Genomic DNA, 10,394 nt, shown 5'->3' with positions numbered 1-10,394 from the left:
CATCACATCATGTTTACATTTTTAACCTCATATGAAATCAATTATGAACCACATATTTATTATTGTATCATGACATTATTATGAATTATGCTTTATGAACTTATGACCATGAATTGTTGTATTTTAGCTATTTTAGTCTTTTTAAAGTAAGCATTTTAATAGCAGCACTTACATAGGAAGTCAGAGAAACGAATCAAAGAAAAGACCGTTATCTGCCAGTGGAATTCAGAACAGCGCCACAGCCCATCCACATGTATGTGGCAGCGGTGGCCGAACGGATAGCGGCGCGGTCTAGATACCGGAAGGTTCCCAGTTCGAATCAGCCGTCCGACACGTTAAAATTACCACCGCTGAAATGCCCTTGAACAAGGCATCAACCACTACGATGAAATGTGTTCTATCCTGGCTGGAAACAAGTTCTTGAGCTTAGCCCAGATACCCTGGGTAAATATAGATTTCATTTCATGAAGCCATATGCCTCTCCCCTCCTCTCCTCTCCTCTCTTTTTGAATGAACAGACAAAACACAAAACACAAAACACATGTTCATTAATGTTATTCTTCACAAACTAGACATTTTATTCATATTTAGAAAATGCAGAATCCAATGGCGTCGGTCTGGGCTCTCCACGCCGTTTGCAAAGGTCAATGGTCAGCAAAAAGACTGCCTCCTCTCTCCCCTCTCTCCACAGAAGTGAAAACAGACAAAACACACCTTTAAAATATGTTCCCTAACCCTATTCTTCGCAAACGAGACATTTTATTCATATTTAGAGCGTCCCAAATTCAATGGGGCCGGTCTCGACTTTCCAGGACGTTTGCAAAGGTCAATGGTCAGCAAAAAGACTGCAACGGTGACCCTTTGGGCCAAATTCTTAAAAAAATGGGGTGATATATATTTTTAAAAATATGTAAGAACCTCCAATATCCATATTCAGGACATGTCGAATCCAATGGAACCGGTCTCGAATTTCCACGACGTTTGCAAAGGTCAAAGGTCAGCCGAAAGACTGCCACGGTGACCTTTGGGCCAAATGCCTTAACAAATAAGTGATAGATATTTTTTTAAATATGTAACACCCCCGAATATCCATATTCAGGCCATGGCGAATAAAATGGCGTTGGTCTCGATTTTGTGGGACTCTTACAAGCGTCCGATAAAGGGAACTACACTGCAATGCTAGGCCTCGGGTCAGATTTGAGGTTCCCGAGGTCGCAGAAAAAAAACTCAGACCATCACGAAGATCGGCTCGTCGCCGCGATCGCAGAGGTGTTCGGCCCATCCTGAACAGACTTACGATCGTCGTCGTAGGCGCGCGTGAACGTCAAACTTTGCTTCACTGGAACGTCACGACGGTGAGGCCTTCCGGGATGATTTTCGGATATGTTATAGAGCTCCCGGAGACGCACGCATGGATCTATAGAACGTCCTCGGGCGACCTTTCTAAGAGGCACGGTCTCGTTTCACTTTTTCAGCCAGGACGCTGTTAGAGTCTATGGGTCTATGACGTGTCTGCATGCACAGAGCCAAAGTGAAGGACGTTTTGTACGACTGTCGGAGGCGTACGTCCGAGACACCTAACCGTTCGTCTCGGCTGGCTCTCCGACATATCCGAACGTCGGACCGTGATGTTTTATCGTTGGCGCGTTGTCGCGCGTCAAAGTCGGCAATTTGTAGGCGTTCGTTCAAGGCTACCGCCGCGGCCGTATGTCCGTTTGGCCCGAAACCTATACGGCTGCGATCGGGGCCGCGACCCGGCCGCGGTGATGGTCTCGGATTTGTTCTGCGACTTTCGCGTCAAAGTCGCAAATTTCGAGGCTTTCGTGCAGGGCTACTGTCACGACCGTATGTCCGTTTGGCCCAAACCCTATACGGCTGCGATCGGGGCCGCGACCCGGTTGCGGTAATGGTCTCGGATTTGTTCTGTCGAATTTCGCGACTTTTCTCGCTAACTTACTTTGTGGGAGCAGTTTATGCTAATGAAGGGCGTGGTTCCGGCTACTTTGTGGGTGTGGTATATGCAAATTAGTGGGTGTCGCTTATGTAAATTAGTGGGTGTCACCCCGCCTACTTTGTGGGAGTGGTTTATGCAAATGAAGGGGCGTGGCATGCAAATGAAGGTGCGTGGTATGCAAATGAAGGGCATGTTTCGGCTACTTTGTGGGATTTGCTTATGCAAATTAAGGTGCGTGGTATGCAAATGAAGGGGAGTGGTATGCAAATGAAGGGCATGTTTCGGCTACTTTGCGGGATTGGTTTATGCAAATTAAGGGGCGTGACATGCAAATGAAGGGGATTGGTTTATGCAAATGAAGGGACGTGGCATGCAAATGAAGGTGCGTGGTATGCAAATGAAGGGGAGTGGTATGCAAATGAAGGGCATGTTTCTGCTACTTTGCGGGATTGGTTTATGCAAATGAAGGGGCGTGGCATGCAAATGAAGGGGAGTGGTATGCAAATGAGGTGCGTGGTATGCAAATGAAGGGGCGTGGCATGCAAATGAAGGGGATTGGTTTATGCAAATGAAGGGGCGTGGCATGCAAATGAAGGTGCGTGGTATGCAAATGAAGGGGAGTGGTATGCAAATGAAGGGGAGTGGTATGCAAATGAAGGGCATGTTTCCGCTACTTTGCGGGATTGGTTTATGCAAATGAAGGGGGCGTGGCATGCAAATGAAGGGGAGTGGTATGCAAATGGGGTGCGTGGTATGCAAATGAAGGGGCGTGGCATGCAAATGAAGGAGATTGGTTTATGCAAATGAAGGGGCGTGGCATGCAAATGAGGGGGAGTGGTATGCAAATTAAGGTGCGTGGTATGCAAATGAAGGGGAGTGGTATGCAAATGAAGGGCATGTTTCGGCTACTTTGCGGGATTGGTTTATGCAAATGAAGGGGCGTGACATGCAAATGAAGGGGATTGGTTTATGCAAATGAAGGGACGTGGCATGCAAATGAAGGTGCGTGGTATGCAAATGAAGGGGAGTGGTATGCAAATGAAGGGGAGTGGTATGCAAATGAAGGGCATGTTTCCGCTACTTTGCGGGATTAGTTTATGCAAATGAAGGGGCGTGGCATGCAAATTAAGGGGAGTGGTATGCAAATGAGGTGCGTGGTATGCAAATGAAGGGGCGTGGCATGCAAATGAAGGGGATTGGTTTATGCAAATGAAGGGACGTGGCATGCAAATGAAGGTGCGTGGTATGCAAATGAAGGGGAGTGGTATGCAAATGAAGGGCATGTTTCGGCTACTTTGCGGGATTGGTTTATGCAAATGAAGGGGCGTGACATGCAAATGAAGGGGATTGGTTTATGCAAATGAAGGGACGTGGCATGCAAATGAAGGTGCGTGGTATGCAAATGAAGGGGAGTGGTATGCAAATGAAGGGGAGTGGTATGCAAATGAAGGGCATGTTTCGGCTACTTTGCGGGATTGGTTTATGCAAATGAAGGGGCGTGACATGCAAATGAAGGGGATTGGTTTATGCAAATGAAGGGACGTGGCATGCAAATGAAGGTGCGTGGTATGCAAATGAAGGGCATGTTTCCGCTACTTTGCGGGATTGGTTTATGCAAATGAAGGGGCGTGGCATGCAAATTAAGGGGAGTGGTATGCAAATGAGGTGCGTGGTATGCAAATGAAGGGGCGTGGCATGCAAATGAAGGGGATTGGTATGCAAATGAAGGGCATGTTTCCGCTACTTTGCGGGATTGGTTTATGCAAATGAAGGGGGCGTGGCATGCAAATGAAGGGGAGTGGTATGCAAATGGGGTGCGTGGTATGCAAATGAAGGGGCGTGGCATGCAAATGAAGGGGATTGGTTTATGCAAATGAAGGGGCGTGGCATGCAAATGAAGGTGCGTGGTATGCAAATGAAGGGGCCACTCCCCTTCATTTGCATACCACGCACATGAAGGGCATGTTTCCGCTACTTTGCGGGATTGGTTTATGCAAATGAAGGGGCGTGGCATGCAAATGAAGGGGAGTGGTATGCAAATGAAGGGGAGTGGTATGCAAATGAAGGGGCGTGGCATGCAAATGAAGGGGAGTGGTATGCAAATGAGGTGCGTGGTATGCAAATGAAGGGGCGTGGCATGCAAATGAAGGGGATTGGTTTATGCAAATGAAGGGGCGTGGCATGCAAATGAATGGGAGTGGTATGCAAATGAAGGTGCGTGGTATGCAAATGAAGGGGAGTGGTATGCAAATGAAGGGGCATGGTTCCAGCTACTTTGTGGGAGTGGTTTATGCAAATGAAGGGGCGTGGCATGCAAATGAAGGTGCGTGGTATGCAAATGAAGGGCATGTTTCGGCTACTTTGTGGGATTGGTTTATGCAAATGAAGGGGCGTGGCATGCAAATGAGGGGGAGTGGTATGCAAATTAAGGTGCGTGGTATGCAAATGAAGGGCAGTGGTATGCAAATGAAGGGCATGTTTCGGCTACTTTGCGGGATTGGTTTATGCAAATGAAGGGGCGTGACATGCAAATGAAGGGGATTGGTTTATGCAAATGAAGGGACGTGGCATGCAAATGAAGGTGCGTGGTATGCAAATGAAGGGGAGTGGTATGCAAATGAAGGGCATGTTTCCGCTACTTTGCGGGATTGGTTTATGCAAATGAAGGGGCGTGGCATGCAAATTAAGGGGAGTGGTATGCAAATGAGGTGCGTGGCATGCAAATGAAGGTGCGTGGTATGCAAATGAAGGGGAGTGGTATGCAAATGAAGGGGAGTGGTATGCAAATGAAGGGCATGTTTCCGCTACTTTGCGGGATTGGTTTATGCAAATGAAGGGGCGTGGCATGCAAATTAAGGGGAGTGGTATGCAAATGAGGTGCGTGGTATGCAAATGAAGGGGCGTGGCATGCAAATGAAGGGGATTGGTTTATGCAAATGAAGGGACGTGGCATGCAAATGAAGGTGCGTGGTATGCAAATGAAGGGGAGTGGTATGCAAATGAAGGGGAGTGGTATGCAAATGAAGGGCATGTTTCCGCTACTTTGCGGGATTGTTTTATGCAAATGAAGGGGCGTGGCATGCAAATGAAGGGGAGTGGTATGCACATGAAGGGGCGTGGCATGCAAATGAAGGGGAGTGGTATGCAAATGAGGTGCGTGGTATGCAAATGAAGGGGCGTGGCATGCAAATGAAGGGGATTGGTTTATGCAAATGAAGGGGCGTGGCATGCAAATGAAGGGGATTGGTTTATGCAAATGAAGGGGCGTGGCATGCAAATGAATGGGAGTGGTATGCAAATGAAGGTGCGTGGTATGCAAATGAAGGGGAGTGGTATGCAAATGAAGGGGCATGGTTCCAGCTACTTTGTGGGATTGGTTTATGCAAATGAAGGGGCGTGGCATGCAAATTAAGGGGAGTGGTATGCAAATGAGGTGCGTGGTATGCAAATGAAGGGCGTGGTATGCAAATGAACGGGAGTGGTATGTACGTCGTCGTGTAGGGAACATGTACGTCGTCGTGTAGGGAACATGTACGTCGTCGTGTAGGGAACATGTACGTCGTCGTGTAGGGAACATGTACGTCGTCGTGGAGGGAACATGTACGTCGTCGTGTAGGGAACATGCACGTCATCGTGGAGGGAACATGCGCGTCGTCGTAAATTGAACATGTACGTCATCATGTAGGGAACATGTACGTCATCGTGAAAGGAGCATGTACGTCATCGTGTAGGGAACATGTACGTCGTCGTGGAGGGAACATGTACGTCATCATGTATGGAACATGTACGTCATCGTGAAGGGGACATGTACGTTATCGTGAAGGGGACATGTACGCCATCGTGGCAGGAACATGTACGTCATCGCAGAGGGAACATGTACGTCATCGTGGAGGAAACATGTACGTCATCGTGGAGGAAACATGTACGTCATCGTTGAGGAAACATGTACGTCATCGTGGAGGGAACATGCACGTCGTCGTAGATGGAACATTTACGTCATCATGTAGGGAACATGTACGTCATCGTGACGGGAACATGTATGTCATCGTGGAGGGGACATGTACGTCATCGTGGCAGAAACATGTACGTCATCGTGGAGGGAACATGCACGTCGTCGTGAAGGGAACATGCACGTCATCGTGGAGGGAACATGTACGTCATCGTGGAGGAAACATGTACGCCATCGTGAAGGGAACATGTACGTCATCGTGGAGGGAACATGTACGTCATCGTGGAGGAAACATGTACGTCATCGTGGAGGGAGCATGTACGTCATCATGACGGGAACATGTACGACATCGTGAATGGAACATGTACATCATCATGTAGGGAACATGTACGTCATCATGACGGGAACATGTACGTCATCGTGAAGGGGACATGTACGCTATCGTGAAGGGGACATGTACGCCATCGTGGCGGGAACATGTACGTCATCGTGGAGGGAACATGTACGTCATCGTGGAGGGAACATGTACGTCATCGTGGAGGAAACATGTACGTCATCGTGGAGGAAACATGTACGTCATCGTGGAGGGAGCATGTACGTCATCATGACGGGAACATGTACGTCATCGTGAATGGAACATGTACATCATCATGTAGGGAACATGTACGTCATCGTGACGGGAACATGTACGTCATCGTGAAGGGGACATGTGCGTATGTTCCCGCTACTTTGTGGGAGTGGGTTATGAAAATGTGAAGGGCGTTGTTTCGGCTACTTTGTGGGTGAGGGCTATGCAAATTAGTGGGTGTCGCTTATGCAAATTAGTGGGTGTCGCCACGCCCTTCGTTTGCATACCACTCCCCTTCATTTGCATACCACGCACCTTCATTTGCATACCATGCCCCTTCATGTGCATACCACTCCCCTTCATTTGCATACCACTCTCCTTCATTTGCATACCACGCACCTTCATTTGCATAAACTAATCCCACAAAGTAGCCGGAACCATGCCCCTTCATTTGCATACCACTCCCCTTCATTTGCATACCACTCCCCTTCATTTGCATACCATGCCCCTTCATTTGCATACCACGCACCTTCATTTGCATACCACTCCCCTTCATTTGCATACTACGCCCCTTCATTTGCATAAGCCGATCCCACAAAGTAGCCAAAACACGCCCTTCATTTGCATACCACTCCCCTTCATTTGCATACCACGCACCTTCATTTGCATACCACACACCTTCATTTGCATAAACTAATCCCACAAAGTAGCCGGAACCATGCCCCTTAATTTGCATACCACTCCCCTTCATTTGCATACCACGCACCTTCATTTGCATACCACGCACCTTCATTTGCATACCACGCACCTTCATTTGCATACCACTCCCCTTCATTTGCATACCATGCCCCTTCATTTGCATAAACTAATCCCACAAAGTAGCCGAAACATGCCCTTCATTTGCATACCACTCCCCTTAATTTGCATACCATGCCCCTTAATTTGCATACCACGCACCTTCATTTGCATACCACTCCCCTTAATGTTCATGCCACGCCCCTTTATTTGCATACCACGCACCTTCATTTGCATACCACACACCTTCATTTGCATAAACTAATCCCACAAAGTAGCCGAAACATGCCCTTCATTTGCATACCCTGCCCCTTAATTTGCATACCATGCCCCTTCATTTGCATACCACGCACCTTAATTTGCATACCACTCCCCTTAATGTTCATGCCACGCCCCTTTATTTGCATAAAGCAATCCCACAAAGTAGCCGGAACCACTCCCCTTCATTTGCATACCATGCCCCTTAATTTGCATACCATGCCCCTTCATTTGCATACCACGCACCTTCATTTGCATACCACTCCCCTTAATTTGCATGCCACGCCCCTTCATTTGCATAAAAATAATCCCACAAAGTAGCCGAAACATGCCCTTCATTTGCATACCATGCCCCTTCATTTGCATACCATGCCCCTTCATTTGCATACCACGCACCTTCATTTGCATACCACTCCCCTTAATTTGCATGCCACGCCCCTTCATTTGCATAAAATAATCCCACAAAGTAGCCGAAACATGCCCTTCATTTGCATACCACTCCCCTTCATTTGCATACCACTCCCCTTCATTTGCATACCACGCACCTTCATTTGCATACCACTCCCCTTCATTTGCACACCACGCACCTTCATTTGCATAAACTAATCCCACAAAGTAGCCGGAACCATGCCCCTTCATTTGCATACCACTCCCCTTCATTTGCATACCACGCACCTTCATTTGCATACCACGCACCTTCATTTGCATACCACGCACCTTCATTTGCATACCACTCCCCTTCATTTGCATACCATGCCCCTTCATTTGCATACCATGCCCCTTCATTTGCATAAACTAATCCCACAAAGTAGCCGAAACATGCCCTTAATTTGCATACCACTCCCCTTAATTTGCATACCATGCCCCTTCATTTGCATACCACGCACCTTCATTTGCATACCACGCCCCTTCATTTGCATAAACTAATCCCACAAAGTAGCCGAAACATGCCCTTCATTTGCATACCACTCCCCTTAATTTGCATACCATGCCCCTTCATTTGCATACCACTCCCCTTAATTTGCATACCACGCCCCTTCATTTGCATACCATGCCCCTTAATTTGCATACCATGCCCCTTCATTTGCATACCACGCACCTTCATTTGCATACCACTCCCCTTAATTTGCATGCCACGCCCCTTCATTTGCATACAAATAATCCCACAAAGTAGCCGAAACATGCCCTTCATTTGCATACCACTCCCCTTAATTTGCATACCATGCCCCTTCATTTGCATACCACTCCCCTTAATTTGCATACCCTGCCCCTTAATTTGCATACCATGCCCCTTCATTTGCATACCACGCACCTTAATTTGCATACCACTCCCCTTAATGTTCATGCCACGCCCCTTTATTTGCATAAAGCAATCCCACAAAGTAGCCGGAACCACTCCCCTTCATTTGCATACCATGCCCCTTAATTTGCATACCATGCCCCTTCATTTGCATACCACGCACCTTCATTTGCATACCACTCCCCTTAATTTGCATGCCACGCCCCTTCATTTGCATAAAAATAATCCCACAAAGTAGCCGAAACATGCCCTTCATTTGCATACCATGCCCCTTCATTTGCATACCATGCCCCTTCATTTGCATACCACGCACCTTCATTTGCATACCACTCCCCTTAATTTGCATGCCACGCCCCTTCATTTGCATAAAATAATCCCACAAAGTAGCCGAAACATGCCCTTCATTTGCATACCACTCCCCTTAATTTGCATACCATGCCCCTTCATTTGCATACCATGCCCCTTCATTTGCATACCACTCCCCTTCATTTGCATACCACTCCCCTTCATTTGCATACCACGCACCTTCATTTGCATACCACTCCCCTTCATTTGCACACCACGCACCTTCATTTGCATAAACTAATCCCACAAAGTAGCCGGAACCATGCCCCTTCATTTGCATACCACTCCCCTTCATTTGCATACCACGCACCTTCATTTGCATACCACGCACCTTCATTTGCATACCACGCACCTTCATTTGCATACCACTCCCCTTCATTTGCATACCATGCCCCTTCATTTGCATACCATGCCCCTTCATTTGCATAAACTAATCCCACAAAGTAGCCGAAACATGCCCTTAATTTGCATACCACTCCCCTTAATTTGCATACCATGCCCCTTCATTTGCATACCACTCCCCTTCATTTGCACACCACGCACCTTCATTTGCATAAACTAATCCCACAAAGTAGCCGGAACCATGCCCCTTCATTTGCATACCACTCCCCTTCATTTGCATACCACGCACCTTCATTTGCATACCACGCACCTTCATTTGCATACCACGCACCTTCATTTGCATACCACTCCCCTTCATTTGCATACCATGCCCCTTCATTTGCATACCATGCCCCTTCATTTGCATAAACTAATCCCACAAAGTAGCCGAAACATGCCCTTAATTTGCATACCACTCCCCTTAATTTGCATACCATGCCCCTTCATTTGCATACCACGCACCTTCATTTGCATACCACGCCCCTTCATTTGCATAAACTAATCCCACAAAGTAGCCGAAACATGCCCTTCATTTGCATACCACTCCCCTTAATTTGCATACCATGCCCCTTCATTTGCATACCACTCCCCTTCATTTGCATACCCTGCCCCTTAATTTGCATACCATGCCCCTTCATTTGCATACCACGCACCTTAATTTGCATACCACTCCCCTTAATTGTCATGCCACGCCCCTTTATTTGCATAAAGCAATCCCACAAAGTAGCCGGAACCACTCCCCTTCATTTGCATACCATGCCCCTTAATTTGCATACCATGCCCCTTCATTTGCATACCACGCACCTTCATTTGCATACCACTCCCCTTAATTTGCATGCCACGC

The sequence above is a fragment of the Electrona antarctica genome, assembly GCF_951216825.1.
Source record: "Electrona antarctica genome assembly, chromosome: 14".
Lineage (NCBI taxonomy): Eukaryota > Metazoa > Chordata > Actinopteri > Myctophiformes > Myctophidae > Electrona > Electrona antarctica.
The sequence above is the reverse complement of the archived record's forward strand: the minus strand, read 5'-3'. Positions refer to the sequence as shown.